This window comes from Vidua macroura, chromosome 5, assembly GCF_024509145.1.
Source record: "Vidua macroura isolate BioBank_ID:100142 chromosome 5, ASM2450914v1, whole genome shotgun sequence".
NCBI classification, from domain to species: Eukaryota; Metazoa; Chordata; class Aves; order Passeriformes; family Viduidae; genus Vidua; species Vidua macroura.
The window spans coordinates 3959029-3977417 of record NC_071575.1 but is presented as its reverse complement, the minus strand read 5'-3'; the positions used below and the strand labels follow the sequence as shown (position 1 = coordinate 3977417).

Below are 18389 nucleotides of genomic sequence, written 5' to 3'. Positions count from 1 at the left end.
AATCACGCTGGGTGCAGTGCTGCTGAAAACTGTAGGAGCTGTGCTGGGTTTTTTTTTTTTTTTTTTTTAAGTAAAATCAGCCTTTGGGAGGGAACTGAAGTGTAGATGTCCTAAAGGCATCTCTCCTCTCTAGACGCTGTCGCATGAAGGAGACTGGCAGGGACGTGTCATTTCTCTCACCCTGAGAGAGTGCACTGCACGTTCTGCTCCTTCCTTTGCATTACCAAAGAGTAAAATGTCTTCTCACCCTGAAACTGCCAAATGGAGGTCTTAAAACCATACTCAGTTAAGCTGGAATGGCTGAGTATAATGTATGTTCCTCAAACTGAGTGCAGTGAGGAGGCCAAAGTCTTCACGCTGTGTTGTTTCTGCATTCATCTCATTCCATGCTGTCCCCCACTGGAAGGGAGGGATGAGTGCCACAGGTGGGACCTGATCCTGGGAAATTATTACCAATATTCAAGGTACACCGTGACCAGGCTTGCATGAGTTTCTTTAGACCTGCTTCATAGCCTGTGCATGCTAAAACTTTCCTGGGATTATATAAATCTGATCGCTTGCCGTTCGTGGCAGAGCAGAGCTGCAGCAGATGAGCTCCTGCTGCCTCTCCTGGGATCCTGCTGGAAGAGAGAGAGTCTCAGAGTGTCTGCCTGCACTGCTCCTGCTCATTCCTTCCACCCAGGCCTGCTGGTGTTTGCTGGCAGCCTGTCTTGTTTGTTAGTGTCAGGAGAATTGGGCAGAGAGCAGCTCTGGGGTGCATGAGAGGAATGTGGGCTCTCAAGCAGCTGCTGCAAGGACCACCACAAGGACCATGGGTGACCCACTGAGATGCTTCCTTTTGCCCACGCCTTTTTAGGGAGCTGTTTGTGCTGGATTTAATGGCAGACAGGTGAATTGGGTATTGTGCAAGGCCTCCAAAATGCAGCGGGTCTTTCTATCCGTAACCGGTCTCCTTTCTTGACTGCTCTTTCTGCATCCTAATAAGTGAATCCAGATCGGTTATACTAATAATAATCCACCAGAAGTCCAAAGCCTACAGTCATGGAAATTTACTTCTCCTTTCAGTGTACCAAGATATAAGCAAATAATTACGTTTTTAATATTTGGTAGCGCCATGCAGAAAAATAATATCCGTAGATTTCCCAACACCAAAATCAAATGGAACCCACTTAATTACTAACAAGTAAACAATGATTCTTCCTCCTTAAAATACCCAAACATGTTCATAATTAGCTAATTAAACCACCACATAAATGATTATTCAATATAAAAGAGCGACGGAGAGGCGGGCAGAGGAGGAAAAGCAGAGAAATTACCCGCAGACACATTTCTTTCTCCAAGGCAGCCAGTGAGTCGGTACAGGAGAGATGATGAGTAGAAAATAATAGGAACAGCAGCAATAATTAATGTGCTGGCAATAATCAACTTGCCAATATCTGCAGCTTGAAGCCAGCCAGTGTGTTTGTTGGCCAGAGAAGACCACGTGTGAGAAGATGGTCCCCTGTTTCTGAGCACTTTGCCATTTTCTGCAGCAGACAGAGGAGTTGCCCTAATTCAGTGCTGCTGAATGGCCCATGTAAACCATCACTGTGCCTGCTCAGCCTTTGCTCGTGGTAGCCCAGGATAGAAGAAATAGATTTCCCCTCTCTCCTTCTTATTGTAGCTTGAGAAATCTGAGAGGTTACGGAAGATCTGGATGTTTTGGTTAGGGAGGCCAATTAGAGAACTAGAATTTGATGTCTCTTCTGCAAATTTGTAAGGATTTAAGAAAAAAGAATGTAAGAAAAAACCAGGAAAGGTCCTCTCTCCTTGGTGATTGGGCGTCAATGCAGAGTTTTTAATGACACTGCTATGCAAACCAGCAAACTCCTGCTGGCATTTCATATAGACAAATAAGTTCATTCAGGTGATGTTGACATACCCAAACAAAAGTGTTTAGTAAGGAGCCCCATTGGCTTAAAAAAAAAAAATGTTATAGAATCATGAAATGGTTTGGTTGTAAGGGACCTTAAAGATCATCTAGTTTAAACACCCCCCACCATGGGCAGGAAAACCTTCTACTAGACTGGGCTGTTCAGAGCCCCATCCAGCCTGTACTTGAACACTTCCAAGGATGGGGCATTCACAGTTTCTCTAGGAAACCTGTGTCTCACCAGCCACACAGTAAAGAATTCCTTCAAATAACTAATCGAAACCTGCCCTCTTTCAGTTTGAAGCCATGACCCCTTGTCCTGTCACTACATGCTCCTCTAAAAAGACCCTCTCCAGTGCTCTGGAAGACCCATGTTGTGTAGGTTGAATTTATATTTCCAAAGGCATACCAAAGATAATTAGTATTCCTTAATTTCTGTGTCTTTTCAGTGTTTCCACTGCCTTTGTCACTCTTGTTCCTGAATCTTGTCTTTCAGCCTCAAGGCAGTAGAGTTCCTCTTTCCCTGCAGGGATCAGGCTGAGGGGATTTCAGCGTCTTCCCTCAATAATCAGTGATATTCTGGTTGTTTAATGTTTGGATTATTTTTTGCCTTTAGTTTTTTGGGTTTTTTTTTTTTTTTGTTTGTTTGTTTGTTTGTTGGTAACAGTTAAAATAACAGTTAAAAAGCAACAAGACTGAAAAGGCTATTTGTTAACCAGGGAAAGAAAAAAAGTTGGAAATATTGTTCAACAGGATGAAAAATGAAGTTGCCTACTGGGTTATGGAGAAAAATGTCCTTTGGTAATTGTATGAGTCAGATTAATTCTTTTCCAGTGTTGTAAATCAGTAGGCTTTAATCTTTTTTACTTTAGCAGTTTGGTGAACAACACAGATCTGTTGGTTTTCTTTCTTTATACCTAAACAATTTTTATAAGACTCTTTTGTATTTTGGTTTTGGAGACGCTGTTTTCATGATCACTTGTGATGCAATAAAGCGGTAACATCTCTGAACAAGCATTGCAGAGCTGAGGTATGAGTTTTGTGCCCTTCAGATTCTCTTTTCAGAGAGAACTGTGTGCAGTGTTGAGGCTTTGATAACTTAAATTGGGCAATAAATTGAAGTGATGTCTTAATCACTCTGTGTTTTAGCTTTTCTGCCATGTCACTGAGATATTTGTGCTGTTGAAAGGGGAGTTTTTGTTCAGAGGCTGCTTAACAAGAAAACTGCAGAGTGACTAAGGGTAAAAAAAGAGGAAAAGCAGAAATGAAGCCTAGGGAGAGGGACCTAGACATGAGGGATCCCTGCAGCATTGATCAGTCTTGTCTAGAGTACCCAGCAAGAAGCAGCTTCTGGGCAGGTGAAACTGGACTGAAAACCAATTTTGGACAGCTCCTGGCAATTTGACATGAAGGGGAATTGAAAAGAATAAGATGCTTATCTGCCACAAAGACAAGTAATTGTAAAATTTTGTGTAAAAAGTACAAAGCTCCTGGCATAGCTGGAAAAGACAACTCTCTATCTTTTTCCATGAAACACAGAGAGAGCTGCTGAATTAGCTCAGGAAACATTGGTAGATGCTTTGATACAGACAGGGAGACCAGAATTTGGATGGATGGCTTTTAAATATTTGCTCTAATTCACTGCTGCGCCCTTTGCAGGTCTTGTTTGGACTCCTCATGCCTCATTGTCAGCTTCTGCTGACTCCCAAAGAACACATTTTTCTTGTAAGCTTTCATTACAAAAAAACTAGCCTAGGGATTAAAAACATCATTACTATAGGGTCCTTGCAGTGTTTTATCAGGAGCTTGGGAACTCTGTCAGAGTGTGACAGAAGTAAAAAAAAAAAAATGTATCTAAATAGGGGTGATAAAGTGGGATGAAAATGGGAGAAGTCACAGGTAGGAGGACAAGAGACAAAAGCCATCAAGTGCGAGGAAGAAAAACAAAGGAGAGTCGAAGTAACAAGCAATTAATTTGTAAAACAGTTTCCAAGTTAAGCTCTATTTCTGTGACTGTGCTTGCTGCAGTGCTCCGTGTTGTCTTGTATCCACGATGAGGATCCCTGGAGACAGCAAACCATCTCTCTAAAACAGGCATCTGTCCTGTGTGCCTTGCAGAATGCCATTGTCCTCTCTCCTGCAAAGCTGCCTTGACTCAGTCCCTGTGGTAAACTGCCTTCAGGCCTTTCAAAACTATGTTCAGCTGTCCAGTGTCTCCAGGAGAAGCTGGTCAAATACAATTTTTTTTTTTTAAATTTTGCATATTCCTTACCTTTCTTAAATATTCTGAGTTCAAATATCCTTGCTTATACTGAGTATGTCTTATTTCTATTCCTTTCCTCCCCCTTGTCTATGTAGCTCTGTTATTCCTGGGTAAGCTTCACAGCCAAGTAATTTTTTTTTAGTTATTGTCTTTACCCATTAAAAAAAAAGGATATTCACTCTTTAGGGAGAAATCCTTGTGCTAAATTGTTTTCTCCACCATTCTTGGCCTACCACTGAACATGGTGCTGTGATCCTCAGCTTCACCTAGAGACAGCTTGGCTTCTTTCTGTGTGCTCTTTTGAAAGCTGTCTGAGGAGCTGACTGAGAGATAAATGCTGCAATGAGAGAGGGAGAGGAGAAAAAAATTATTTTTTGGATATAGGATGTCCTTTCCCTTTCCTTAAGTGATTAGAGGCAGATGTCAACACTTCAAAATAGGCAGCAAAAGTCATTATTTGGTGCACAAATGGCTTTCCTCATATACTGAAGAGGTTTCAGGGGCATTTCAGAGTTAGGTACTTCTGAGGAAAATTTGAGGTATGGAAAGGTTGGCTGCTCTTAGGGTGAAACTGGACATTCACCAAGAAAAGAAAGCTTAGATTGATATAATTGAGAGAAGACCTACAAACGGCCCAACAAAAAAAAAAAAAAAAAAAAAAAAAGGAATGTGAATTCTTTCTTGCCATGCCCTGGAAGTCTGTTTCTCATCGTGCTTTGGTTTATCTTTTCTTTCTTTCTCCCTCTTCATTTGCCTGTATCATTTTTATTTATCGTTCTCCGTCCATTCTAGTTTTAACATCCCCCGTTAACACGGCACAATGTAAATACCATGCACAACTCTCTTACCTAGTAAACAAGTGTACATGTTAGATATTAGAACATGATTAAGCAACTCTGAACACATCCTGTGTCCTAGATCCTGTATGACTCATATGTCATGGCAGTTAATCAGCTATAATTGAGTAAAGCAGGAAAAAAGGATAAAACCAAAAAAGAGGGGGCTTGGTTGATTTTTATTCTTTTTTAAATAGTACAGGAATTCTTTTCCATTAATAAAAGAAAGGAGATTTTTTTTGTGTGTGTGTGTTGCCTCCATTTAAAGATCTGGGAATGCTCTGTGTGTTCCTTGCAGGCAGATTGGGAGTATACAGAGGGATTAAGCAACTCTCCACAGGAATGCAGGCATGCTGAGCAGAGATACAGATTTTAAATGAGGCAAAGCCACTGAAGAGCTCAGGGTACAAAATAAAGCAAGCCCCACCAGTCAAACAAAAAGTGCAGAACATGGGAATTTCTCTAATCGAGGTAGACCTTATTTATCTAGCAGAAATTAGTCAAAACTAAGAGTGGCACTTCTAATTCATGGGGGGAAACTGTTGGGATGTTAATATCACATTAAATTGTTCAGAAAGGAAAGTTTCCTGAGGAAACTTGGGATTTTGTGTTACAGAGCAATACAGATGATGCAGTGCATTTTCAGGTCTCCCTCAGAGGTGGGAAAACTCAGAGGTGAGATATAAGAGAGAAATGTATCCATTAAAATATATTGATGCTCACAGGCTTGCATACATAGCAGCATTTCCTTTTTTCCTCCTAAATGGCCTGAATTTCAAAGCGTGAAAATCAGAAATTAATAATATTTGTCATTCTTGGGTTCTTTTGTACCTAAACACCGGCATATTCTTAAATAGTTAAGAATAACTGCTAAAGCTGCAGTATTTCTCTCAGAAATTACTGCCTGATAAAATGCAGACCCATAAAAAGTATCTTAGAAGGCTGTAAAGCTCCTCTTGGGGAGAGCACAGAGTAGGAGTCCTGGTGAAGGGAAGTGTATTGTGGGCACAGCTGTGGCTGGAATAACACCACATCCCTCCTTCTGGGGCTCCACCAGTCCACATCCCTCCTTCTGGGGCTCCACCAGTCCACATCCCTCCTTCTGGGGCTCCACCAGTCCACATCCCTCCTTCTGGGGCTCCACCAGTCTTTCTGGTTATTAGAGCCCTGATCTCCCTCCTTGGGAAGGGTTTCCTTGCCCACACTGCAATGCTCTAGAGCAGCACCACCTTGCCCAAAGCGTACCAGCAGGGGTTTCTTAAGGAGCGTGGTGAGTTTGAAGGAGGCAAGAATGCTTACTGTCAATAGAAAGTCAATATTCTCTCTTTTTACTTATGTCCTGTTCAGAATTTGATCTGGAGTCTCCATTTCCATCAATCTACCCACAGCATGAATTCTCTTGATCGCCTTAAAGGAGGAGTTCTGTGCCTGTTTTACAAGAGACACCTAGAGATGTACCCCTTGTTGTGCACTCACTAGGTGCACCAGCTTTTTAGATAATTGGTTTTTATTCTGTGTTTTAAAGAGGAGAGGCCTTCTGCATTAGTCTGTCACAGTCCCAGAGAGTTCACCCTGTCAGGTACTGTTTTACTCGAACTGAATCACAATTTTGTGAGGGAAGTTTTGGTTCTGCAGAGAAAAGAAAGGATGGTAGCAGGTTGGTGGACAGGGTGTAGCTCAGCTTCACTGGGGTCCTGTCAACTTGTCCAAATTAGGGTTAATAGAGAACAGGAGAATTGTGTTGTGCAGATAAGTATTGAAATTCCCTCTCTGGTGAGTGCAGCCTGTCCCTACTGTGCAAGGCAGCCTCTGCACCCCAGTCAGCAATCAGCTGTGGGTTTGACAGCTAACACTGAGCTTTTAGCAAGTGAAAGTTCCTACCAGCTGCAAGGCAAAAGAATTCATCATGCTGTGATATACCGTATCTTCCTGTAAAAATGTTGCAACAAAAGGCTGCTGAACTGTTTTTGGTAACTTCTTGTTCAGACAATTTCCTGCTGAATGAGAATTTTGGTGCTTCTGGTCCCCATTGGCACTGCAGTTGCATTTGTGAGGTCCTGGTGTCATTTTGATGTCACAGTGCAAATGTCACCAAATAATAGGTGTGTTCCTAGGGCACTTTGTGTTAGTTTGCAAAAGTGAGCCAAAAAAACCATCCTTCTGGATAAAGAAGTTTCTTTGGCAACTCCCAAACATTGCCTGCTATGTACACCATATCTGTGATGTGGAATAGCAAACCCCCCAGGATTCCACCATCCCTCTCCTGATTTTCTCATGAGGTGGTAATCAGGGAGGTCCAATTTCCAAACTTGTCTCTCAGTTTAGAACAGCTTTTGGTTTGGACGTGGAGATCCAGATGTCTGTGCTTTCAGCTGAACCTCTGGAAATCCCTGTATCCAAAAAGAAAAGTGGAGTGCAAAACAAAGCAACAAAAGAGACAAAGAGGTTAGAGAGATGGCAGAAGCATGAGGCAGGAGGTGGAGTCAAAGCAACAAAGAGGGGCAGAGATGGCAACATCTCAGTTCTCATCCACCAGGAATTAATCGGATTTCTAAACATTTAGACAGGGTCTTTTCATGCTTGTCAGAGGTTTGTCTTCTGTAAATTGCTATTAGCTTGTTAGCTGGTTAAATCAGTCAAGTCACTGTGCCAAGCTCCTATCCCTAGAGGCATCATCACTCCAATTAGTCAACAAACCACTTGGTGTCTCTGGAAAAAAAAAAAAAAAAAAAAAAAAAAAAAAAAAAAAAAGTAAATTCAGGCTGTCATTGTCCTAAAATGGGTACTTATGACTTGGAAGACCTCAAACCTTCAAATACCTCCATCCTATCTATTTCTCAATTTTCCCAATTGTGAAAGAGAGACAGTTTCTCTTTTGCCCATGGAGTATCATTTATATTTTAATTCATTCATTACTGTCTGTGGAGTCTTACTGCAACCTTTGGATGAAGGAGACTGTATTTATTCAAGCTGATAGTATTGCTGCTTTGAAGACTTCTCTGATCTCTGGAAATCAGTAGGTTCAGTGGCCTAAGCCAAATTCTGACTTTCTCTGCTGCTTGTAATAAGGAAACTCCAGCATTGCTCCAGAGACATGAGGAGTTCAGCAATCCACTAATCCCCACGTTTCTCTAAGTCTAGGATTAATTACAAATATGCTCAGCAAATCTCATAGATTTCTGCTGCAGGGGCTCTGTGGACCTAAGGCAAAAGAGATCAAAAGAAGACTAAACATTCACAAGGTGGTGTTCCTGAATGCCCTTCAGAACCAGATCCACTGAGGAAGAGAAACTCCTGTTATAAATATCACCAGCCTGGATGAGAATCAGTCAGAATGATGGTGCTTGAGAGTCCTTCCAGGGAGGAGAAAATCCCTCCTCTTAACTTGGGCTCTGCAGCATAATCTTTGAAAACCCTGAAACTGCTACACAAGAGCAGAAAAACTTGCTCCATCCCAGCACAATTGCAGTGACATTTCCAAACTGATGAGCCCTGGGGGAGAAGCCTGAATTCTGTTTCCCCCAAGAGAAATACTGAGCTCCTTTTTCAAATGATGACACATGGAAGCATTCCTTGAAATCCCAAATGACTAATAGATTTCTTGCCTCGATCTGCCTTAGCTGCATGGGTGTCAGAAACATTTTGAAAGGTTTTTCACTCGTGAATAGAGAAGGACTGTCCCCTGGAGTCTTTCTGCTCAAACCCAACAGACAGCTGCCTCCCTGATGAGACAAATCTGGCTGAACCTTGAGGCCATGGACATCTATTAGAGCCTCAAGAATACAAAAGGTAGGGCTAGAAGATACCCTGGTAGGTCATTTAGTCATCCTACCCCAGAGGAGATTTTAACCTCTAGGGATTTAAAGTCTGTAACTTCCCAGCCAGCGTGCTTTGTCACAGCCTTCTCACCAATACTGGCATCCCAAGGAAAGGTTTCCTTGATGTCCATCCCGAACCTTCTTTACGCCAGTGTAAAGCCTGTGGTATCCAAAGTGAAAGGGGGCAAATGAATTATTCCCCACCTCTCTGCAGTAGCCTAGAGCCTTGTCTTGATTTACCTTCTCTGTGCTGAATGGTCTCACCACAGCTTTTCCTCTCAGGTAAGATTTTGTACACTTCAGGAGATCCCTGTTAATCTCTCCTGGATCATCCCCAGTCCATCCATGCAGACTTTCATTCACAGAACTTCAGCCAAGCTTTCACCCCCACTGCGTGGAGCAGAAGGAATTTTTCTTGCATCCTGTGGCTCGTATGTTTGTTTACACATCCTAGTGCGGGGTTTTGCTTTTTTTGTTTTGCAATAGCATGACACTGAGTCACGTTCAGTATGTGATTGACTATATAACCCCTGCAGCCTTCTCTGAAGATCCAAAGCATTTATATGATGAGACAAACTTATCCTTTCAGGCAGCTCCAGAAGACTTGTGGGATAATTCAGCCCTATTAGTTTCATATCTGGCAAGCTGTACAAGAGATTTCACTGTCAGTTCCCATTTCTGTGCAACAGCCCAGCTAACTATAATATAGTGCAGTGGATCTAAAAGCACTGGTTCTTGGTAATTGAACTTTTCATGAAGGGAATGATTGCAGAAGGGAAGCTAATTAAAATTAAAGAATTTCCCTTAATTATTTTATTTTAAGGCGTTTGCCATAGGCTGGTGGTTTCATAGTCCTCATTGCTTATGGGGTTTTTTTTATCTCCTTGTGAAAACAAATTGAGTTTGAAATAAAGCAGGGTGAGACAGCATAGGAGAGTGAAACAGAGGACATGCATGTGACAGAGCTGTTTGGAATATAAATTGTGGAAAGTAGCTTGTGGAATCATGCTCAAGGGCTTAAGACATGTCCTTGTTGCATGTTGTCCTATGAATGTTTTTCTACATCTTCATGAATCCTGATGGATTCCATAAGGAAGAAATTTCTAGGAGAGAAGAAAGTATTTTGGAAATTTTCTAAAATGAGAAGATTTCAGCGGAACACAAAAGCGTTTGTGAAAATTGAATCATCGGCTCCTTTTTTCATTCATAAAATATTCTAATTTTAGGTTGCTGTGTTTGTTCTTGCAGTCTGTCAAGGGATAAGGATAAACTGAGGACTGAGCAATGCTTATTACCTGCAAAACTGGCTCCCCTTCCATCTGTCTGTTACTAACAGCACCAAAGACAGGCAGAACAGAATGAAGGAGCAATATCAGCATTATTTTTTCCATGTCTGTGTTTGTTCTTTTAACACCCTTTTCACTGTTTCATAAATAATAGCAGCTTATTCCATTTAATTATAGTTTTTAATTAGTTCCCCCATTGAACTCAAACATTAGCACAACACTGCCTTAGCACAGTTTGTAAACAACTAAAAGAAAATGCTAAAATCCCCCAAGTCTGTGCAATTTGATTTTGTGTTAGTGTAGAATATTTTTGGTGTTTCTAGGCCAAAGTTTACTGTCCTCTGTTTTTCTCAGTTCTTGTTTGTACAGACCTGCTAGAAGTTGGTGGAAATCACATCCATATAAAGACTTAATTTAAAATCTTTTTTCAAAATCAGGTCTTTGTTTCATAAGAAATTTCATCGTGGATGTCAAATTTATATTTTTTTGGGTTTTTTTCCTGTTCTGGGAGCTGGTTCTTGGCCAGCAGCAAGGCAAGTTATGTGTTTAGTGTGTTGCTGGTCAGTCAGAACAACTAGTCAGGATGAAAAACTTGGAAGACATCCATTACAGCAGCCTATAACATTAACAGCATTAAAAATAATTTTCAGACAGATCAATATGAGCCCTGTTTGCTCTGAGCCTGAGGGTGATTGAAGAGCAAGGGAGCCTTGAGAACAGAGGGAGTGAAAACAGAGTGTAACATCTTATTTTCATCAAGTGAACACAAAACCTTTGAAATTCAAGTCCATTTGGCAGGATGCTTGCCAGCCCTGAGCAGCACTCTGACGTAGAGGAAATCTGGCTGAGTTCTCAGAGCTGTTCTCACTGGGATGGCTCCCCCTGAGTGATGGGTGCCATAAGAATGTGACTTAAACGATAAAAGGGAATTCTGGTTGTGGGTGGGGTTTAGATCTTTTGTATTTCTTTTTCAGACAGGCCAGCTGAAATCTAATTTTCCCTTTAGACAGAGATCCCACAGCCTGCAGTGCTTGCAGGAGACAGAGCTGCCCCTGCAGCCAGGGACTATAGGAATACCCCTTTTTGCAAACCAGCCAGAAGATAATCAAGCTGAGTTTAATTAAAGAATATTATAGGATATTAATAAGATTCTTGACCTCACAGTGTCCAGACTCTAATATTTTTCTTAGTTTTTATTTTATCTGCATGAGAATAAATATTGTCTTAAGAGTTTATCATAGTAAAAGAAAATACAGGTACATGGGATGCCTCTCCTCTCTTCTGGCATGATAATTAGTGTTCACCACATTTATTTACAGAGTTTTCGGTTGCAAAAAAATAGCATGGGTGAAATCTTCATTCCTTATTAGTGTCTGAACGTAATTAGAAATCCTTCTTCCTTATTTTTAATGAATTAATTGCATTAGCATCTATTAACCCATTTCATAGCTATTTCTCTTTTTTTTCTCTATTTTTCTTCCTGCTGGTTTGCCAGTCAGGCTGGTGGAAATAGAGGTATTGTCTGAAAACTTCCAGTATTTCAAAATTTGGTTTTGTTGAATATTAGAATGAAAAGTTGTAAGTATTCTAAATGCAATATTCCCCTTGTCTGTAAAGGGACATTGTCCGAGAGTTTCAGAAAGTGCAGAAACAGCAGAGCCTCATGTCTAAACGTTTTTATTGAACAAAAATGTTTTAACATTCCCAGATCTGCGTGTTTGGCTTGCTTGAAGCAAACCCAAATATTTTTTAATGGCACAACCTCGTGTTACTCTGGGGCCACCCCAGCACTGCCATCAGCTCCGTGGGGCTGGTGGAGTGTCCTGGCTGGGTAGGAGCTGGTGGCATCCAGTAAGAGTATTAGTTTCTCTTTATCCCTACCATACACACACCTAGGAGCATGAGGCACACACTTGTCTTACAGGAAATGAAAATTCCTGCCCTGGTTTGACTGGGGGAGGCCGGGCAAGAATCTGAATTCCACTTTCCAGCTTCTTGTCCCTGGGTCTATTTCAACATCAGTAGCAGCTGCAGTGAGGGTCAGCAGAGTGGCTCTTGGGAGTCAACCAAGGGACTGAAGAGTTGGCAAATTTCTTTTTTTTTTTTTGCCTAAATTGGCAAAACCTGCTAAAAACTAAAGCACTTCTTTCACTTCTCCTTGCCCAGAAAGTCTTGCTGCTCTGCAGAGCTGCAGCCCTGTGAGCTTTTATCTGTTTAAAATGAAATCAATTTCTATTCTCTGGGTACTGCACAGGTCACAGTCATGTTTTTAATTACCAATTAGCCTTCCATTAAGGAAATAAAATGAGTTTTATGTGCTGGTTGTCAGAGGTCCTTATATCTGCCTAATTTCATGTGTCCTGTCTGCTCAAGCAGCAAGAAACCAAAGAGAAACTTATTCAGGGGTAGTAAACAAAACATGAAAACCTTTGTCCCACGAAAGGAAGGATGGAGCCTGAGATGAAGAAGCTGCAAGGACTTTTCATTTTTTCATCCCCTTAAGTTGTGTTTTTCCTGTCTGCCTTGAGCACTGTGAACAGAATGTTAAATATGCCCTGAAGTTACTCATGGAAAGAAAAATCACACACATGTGCACACTCTCTCTCTCTGTTCCTTTCTCTCTTCCTTTCATGCATGTATGTTGTGTGTTTGTATGAATGTGTACAGAGAAACCCCAACCCTAGAAGACTGAGCTGTGGGACCAATTTATTTGCTGAGAAGATTCAAGAGGAAGAGGTTATAAATAGTCATAAATTCAATTTATTTATAAAGCATTCCCTGTCAGGCATCACCACACAAACAATTATGAAAGAATTGTAGTAGATTAAAAACATAAATTAGAGCATCCCAAAATGTGCAAGAGTGATGGGTTTAAAATGCATTTGACAGAGATGTTTCAAAAGTGGGATGTGGTGAGGTGTTCTGGGTGGTCAGTCAGAGAGAAAAGTCCAGGGCCAGATTTCTGCAGGGGCTGTCTTGCAGCTCAGTGCTTGAGAGTGATCCACAGAGGCTCTAAATATTGCTGGGTGTGTCCATGGTTTATTGAGGAGCCTGTGTTTGCTGAGATCTCCTCCCAGGAGAGCTGCCCAAATCCTCCTTCCTTTGGCTGCTGCTCCCTTCTGGAAATGTTCTCTGTGTCAAGGGCTCCTGGGGAAGAGGCAACACCAACCCTTCTGTCAGCTCATGGGGGTGCAAGTTTGGGTTCCCCTTGCAAGGCAGCCTAGGGACAGTTTGTAATTTTTTAGTGCTACCTGAGAAGTTGTAAAGACAAAGAAGTGGGCAATTCAGCCTACAGACAAAATTAGTAGCAAAATTCTCCCTGCTTAAAACTCTATTTTAGCCTAACCTAGCATGCACTAGAATTATTCAAAACTTTGTAGGACCAGAGAATTTTTAAAAAGTAAAAAAAACCCCAAAAAATATAAAAAAAAAAAAAAACCACAAAAGCAAAACAACCCAATCAAAACAAAAACAAAACCAAAACCAGAACCAAACCAAAAAACAAACAAACAAAAACAGCAAAACAAAACTCAACTTTCTGAGAGAAAGGATTCTTCATTAGGTTAAGGGTATGGAATATAACTCTTCCACACCTCTTATCCATGAAGGGATTATAAAAATCCTTGGCACATAAAAAGTCTCATTACAGGTATATTTTCAAAGGAACTCACTATCCCCATGCTGAGCTCCGTTGGGAATTCAGTCCTTCATTTTTGGTCATCTTTTTGGCAAGATGACCGAATACAGCCATGAATGTTTCCCAGTGTGCCCGTTCATGTGGCATGTCTAAGTTTATAGGGCAGACAAATCACAGTTGCCATAAAGTTGATTGCAAGCAGTTAAATCATCAGCTCCTGAAACCGTGCAAATGATTAGAAACTAATTAATCTCATGGGGGCAAGGTTACTTCTTTCTAGCAGTCAGATGGTTGGGTTTCACCTTTGTTAAGCTTCGTGCCTACCACTAAGAATTTTAGGGGCTCATTGCAAAAGGATGTACTGAAAGCACTGACTGTGTAATGATGGGCAGATTAAAGTGATATCGTGAGAAGAACTCCCTTTAGGACTGGGATCACGGGTGGTGCAAAACACAAAAATCATTAGAGCTGCTGTTGCTGAGGTCACGTAGGCTGTTTCCAAAAAGCAAGTGTGCTGGTGTGTCCTGCTTAGATGATGCACTCTGGAGAAGACCTTTTAGAAACTGCCCCAGTGAATCATTATTTAATTAGATAGCTCTCTAGAATCCCCCCTTAAGTGGAGATAAATACACACACACACACACAGAGTTCTGTCTGGCAACAAAACACTCAGTATTTAACACCAGCGTGTTTTTCTAAGATTAATAATGATTTTTAAAATTTATTAAGCGGGGCACTGAAATGCTTTGTGGCTGCTGGGCTTGTGTATTTCACTGCCTACGTGACTGAGTGCAGACACCTGAGCATGGTGGGTAGCCAATTTCTCACTTATCTGAGTCATTTTTGGAGCTGGATGAGACACATATGCCTTGTGATGATCTATTAGATACAGCTGTTGTACTGGGGCTGCTCTGATTTAAATGGATGTTTCTGGTACCCTGGTCTTGACCAGTGGTTGGTAGATGGAAAAATGATGGGGGTGTTTCTAGTGGCTGTGTTAACCTTGGGAGAAGACACTGGGTTGCCTCACTGCCTCAAAAACACGTAAAGGAAACCAGTAAAAGCTTCTTCTTGGGGTGAATTCAATCTCTGGGCATGGTAACAATACCTTGCCAGCTTTTAATTTCTATGCAGAGATCCTAAATGAGGCTCTCTCAGTCATAAACTTTATGCTGCCTTCCCTGATTTTGCTTCCTCCTAGAAGGGTAATTTCTTATTGGTCTGATCAAAATATAAAGTGACAGTTCATTTCAGTTTAATCAGAGTAGTGGACCAAGACAAAAAAAAAAAATTAGGATACAACCTTCTTTGCCTCTTCAGAGCTGTTTAGTTTGGAATATTTGTTCATGGCCTGTTTGTATGGCTTCAATTCTTGGTCATGCCAAAGAAAATCTGAAGAAATAAGGAACATATTCTCTAGATTTGACTCATATATAGACTGGATCCTATTGTTCTATTTCAGTCAAAAAAAAAAAATTTAATCTTGAGCAACAATGCCCAAGAGATTTCTGCTATTGTTAGACAAAGACAGAAAAGAAATATTTTATAAGAGTTGGACATTGTCTAATTGGCACCAGAGTTCAAGTTTTAAGTTTGAATGGATGCATAATCCTTTATGTGTATCCTGAAAGGTGCATGCTTGACCATCTCTATTATGAAGAATGAGGTATCCCACTGGAAAGGATTGGTGTACAATGGAAAGGAAATATCAAGTCTGCTAGATTATTCTGAGGGCTAGAGACACATTTAGAGTTAGAAAACATGCATTTAGAGTCTCAGAAAAAATACAGATTGAATAGGGATTTTTGAGGTTGTCTAGTTCAAATTCTATCTCCAGGCAGGACTGTCTTCAAAATTAATCAAGCTGTTCAGAACCTTCTCTAGTATAAAGGTTTTAAACAATATTCCTCGTTGTATTGCCATCCAAACATTATTGGCATGTCACCCCTTTCTGGAATTTAGGACTCCCAATACTTACATTATTATTACTTGGGGCTTGTTTTCCCACACTCTGTTAGTGAAAACTGCAGGTGAAAGGATGATAAATCAGAGCAGCAGTGCCATTCATCATCTGTGTTCTGGTTTGAGTGAGCATGAGCACGTGGCTGACTGGAAGGGAAAGTGTGTTTGTGCTGGGTAACGAACACAGGGGATTGACCCCTGACACATGCTTGTGTCCCCAGTTGTCTGTTCTCTTTATGCTGGATATTAAGTTCTGCACCTTTAAGACTGATTCTGAGAGCGAAGGGGGAGAAAAGAATTGGGCAAAAAGTCCACGAAAAGGACTTTCTGAATTTGCCATCTCTTCAGAACAGCAAGAGGTTTTATTGTTTAATATTCATTTTTTTTTTTATGCCTGTGAATACTTTACTTGTTAAATACACAGGTTTTTTCCCACTTTTCTCCAAGGAAATCTTTTCCCAAACCAGTTGGAAGAGGGCTGCTTGAATCTGCTTTCTAGAGGGACCCCTTTGGAAGTTTCTTCCTAAACCAGGTCAACCCCCTTCTACCCCGGCTCTGCATTACAAATGGACTCTGACACACAGCATAATTCCACTAAACCTGTAAATAAATTCAACTTCATCCTTGCCAAAGTGCTCTAAGAAAACCTAGGACCTTATAGACTAAATTGTGCAAAAGAGTTCTGCAATGAAGTATTCATTGATTTGCCAAAGAACCCCTGAATATAGGGCATGTGTATGAGGCCTGTAATAATTTAAAACTATTTATGTTCTCTCTTCTATTCATTTCAGGGGAAGTTCTTTAAATGCATCGTGGGCACGTTGTGAATTATCATAAAGTACTGAAAGCTGGCTTGCACTATATTCCTGTTTTATAATTGCTTCTTTCAAATTAGTGAGAATTCTGTCTTTCATTTATTCTTTTGCTGGACACCTTTAAGCCAGATGTGAGCGAATTCCCATTTACCAGGGGTCAATTAAAAGTTGGTATTTCTGCAGTGCTTGGTCTATATTTCTGCCCATTTGAAAGCCTGACAATGTCCTTGGCTGGAGTGGAGAGAAGGCAGTGCTGATCATATTTGGAAATCAAACTTTTCAGAAGCCCTCCTGACTTCTGTTTACCAAAACGTTGGGTTAATCTTTAGTTCAGTAGTAGTCACCCACTTTCTTCTTTGGGCTTGTTTTGTCAGGTAAAATCAGATAGTGTTCTTCTGCTCTAATTTTTGGGATATTCTTTTTGTGGAATATGTAGAAGGGATGTTGTGTTTTAGGACCAGAAATAGCAGCAAATGGAGTTATGTTCAGCAGTATGACATCTTATCATCCCTTTCTCTCTATTAAATGGATATGACCACTTGTTTCTGCAGTGACAGTAGTTTTAAGGAGAAATTGAAAAAAAAAATCTAAACATGTTCTGTCCTTTAAGTTTTATTCCCTCGTGTGCTTGTATATTTTCATGCACACTTAGCTGAAAATGTCTTCTGAGTAACTAAGTATACTCAGAAGTAACTCATTGTCAACAAACCTGTCTTAACAACTTCTTTATTGAATTGATCCTCTGAGTGCACACATGTGGCTCTTCCTCACCCAAGGTCACAGTTATCCATGTTAGCAGTAGTCTCCAGGTTAGCATAGTCACTCAGTGAGGATATCCACATCCCAGATGTGATGATAACCTGTAATCCAAGAATCATGAAACCTTTTTTTGTGGAGTCTCTGGCCCATCTTTCCCAGCACTGCAGCTCAGTCTCCCTACTGACCATCAGAAAAGATTATTTTCCCTACTAGGGGAAGGTCTGAGTGCTTCCACTCTGATTCATATCTTTCAGAGCCTATTTCCACAAGCATTGCCAAAACACCCTATATGACAGAGGCCCTTAAAATACTGCTGTTTTCCTTGGATATCTGGGTATTTGCATTACTGAAGAGATGTATTCTCTTATGTTTAAGGGAGCTTTAGGGAATAATAATGCAGGCTCAGATGTAGCTGAGGTCAAACAGGCAGCCCCATAAAGGTTCTAACTGCACAGCGCTTGTGACTCATTACTTCAAACATATAAAGTGTAGTTTTTGAAACATGGTTTGTAGCAAGCTGGTCAGAGTGCAAGGAGAGAGAGACAGCAAAGTCTGAGAAAACATTTAGTGACTGAGTTTTAGACTGTAAGCTCTTTCGACTGGTGTGTATGAAATGCAAGAATCTGATTGTGATTTAATCTTTCTTTGCAATGAAAATGTTATAACCAAGCTGTGCTGCTGGATGGATGGATGGAGTTTAGAGAGCTGGGATCAAGATTTAGTGAATCATTCTCATGGCCATTTCTCAGAAACAGCACTGGTCTACTCACTTTCTGACAGGAGAAAAGCCTTATGACACCCTAGAGTAATTTCCTTGGATTTCCTGTTTTCAGGCTCCCTTTATGAACCCAAGATGACATTAGCTACAGTTTAAAAATTATAAACAAAACCAAACCTATGACTTCTTTGGACGACAAATGGGATTAGAGGGGTTTCATACATAATACAGTAATCCTCTCTGGGTAATATATCTTAGAGCCTTAACAGTAAGTGAATATTTGTTTCTTTGTTATGAGTGAGATGACATGCAGGTTGCCTCTTGGCAGTGTTAGTGCTGGCTGATCTATCAGCTAGGGTAGCTGATGCTCATGTCCTAGATCT

The 18389-nt window shown here is 40.8% G+C and overlaps 1 protein-coding gene and 1 long non-coding RNA gene across 3 annotated transcripts in view; one reads left to right on the top strand and one right to left on the bottom strand.

Annotated features, from left to right (window-relative positions):
* Positions 1–18389, top strand: part of CACNA1C (calcium voltage-gated channel subunit alpha1 C) — a 455730-nt gene that overhangs the window by 240361 nt on the left and 196980 nt on the right. The gene's annotated exons all lie outside the window — the stretch shown is intronic.
* Positions 3896–7018, bottom strand: LOC128807787 (uncharacterized). The gene is made up of 3 exons (XR_008437273.1): positions 6893–7018; positions 4409–4512; positions 3896–4138 (listed from the first exon to the last, which is right to left on the bottom strand). It is a non-coding gene; the product is annotated as an uncharacterized LOC128807787 (long non-coding RNA).